Below are 1,192 nucleotides of genomic sequence, written 5' to 3'. Positions count from 1 at the left end.
CTGTGGGATACATAGATTAGCTTGGGTGACCGCGCCTATGAGGTGAGTGGATTAAATTGAAGAAGAAAAAAAAGAAAAAAAAAGAATAAAAGAAGAAAGAAGAAAAAAAATCCTTCTCGAGGATGATTGCATACCATGAACACAATACCCGTTTTCTATATGCTTTGCGGTTACATATTAGGAGTATCTCAAGAATCTTACGCAAGAAATTGCACATATTATATCGATGATTATAACTTCTTTTTTTTATTATTTTACAATAAGCTAATTTCTCTAAAACCGATAAAAAAAATCAATATAAGAGAGAAAAGCCATTTATTATACTCTGTTCCTTTCGAGTTATATCCCATGAGAAAACTAAAACAATATTAATTGTTGCTCGCCTGTTCCATAAAATACGTTTCTCCCTCCATCATCTCTTGTCCTTAATCCAAGAAAACGTCTAATTGTTGGTCAATTCATGCCAAAACGAATGTGCTGGGAGTTAAAAGTATGACAGACAGATTATTAGGACCAAATATATGAGTATGTCAACGGCATTTATGTAGTGAAATCGTGTTATTCGTAATTTCTATCTATTCGTTGAAAGATTTAATATGTAAATTTAATTTTGCATGCACACATATCAGACACTTTTTTAGAATACCATTATCCTGAGAAACTTTTCCCCCTAAATAAAGCAGCTGAAATGAAAATTATCTGTCAAAGAGATCTGAATTTTACACCCCTGCATTAGACGCACGGTGAATCCGAATCCGCATTCATTACTATACGAACGGAGAACGAATCCACGTGTTTTCTTTTCTTGAACTGAATCAAAACGTCTTGGGGGGAGGGGGAGGGGGAGGAGAAGAGGAGTGGAGGGGGTAAAGAAGTACAGTAAAATTATAAAATAAACTGAAAAATAAAAACATATTGTGTGATTCGCCATAGTATCTTTTCTCAAACTCTCATCCGTTCTTTTCACTGTACCAGACTCGGTAAACTCAACAACTCTAAAATTAATATAACATTATCATCAATGGTTTTGAAATTAGAGGGAAAAAGTTATCAAGCGACCTAATGAAGTGTCTGTATTTTGCCTGGCCTGTTTGATGGCTGAGTGGTCTGTTATATAACACTTTTTTTCCTACTGCTTGCTTACAGATGAAAGACCTTAAATTATTACCATTATTTTCTATTTTATTTTACC

Source organism: Penaeus vannamei, chromosome 40 (genome assembly GCF_042767895.1).
Source record: "Penaeus vannamei isolate JL-2024 chromosome 40, ASM4276789v1, whole genome shotgun sequence".
Taxonomy (NCBI): Eukaryota; Metazoa; Arthropoda; class Malacostraca; order Decapoda; family Penaeidae; genus Penaeus; species Penaeus vannamei.
This window is presented reverse-complemented; position numbering follows the sequence as displayed.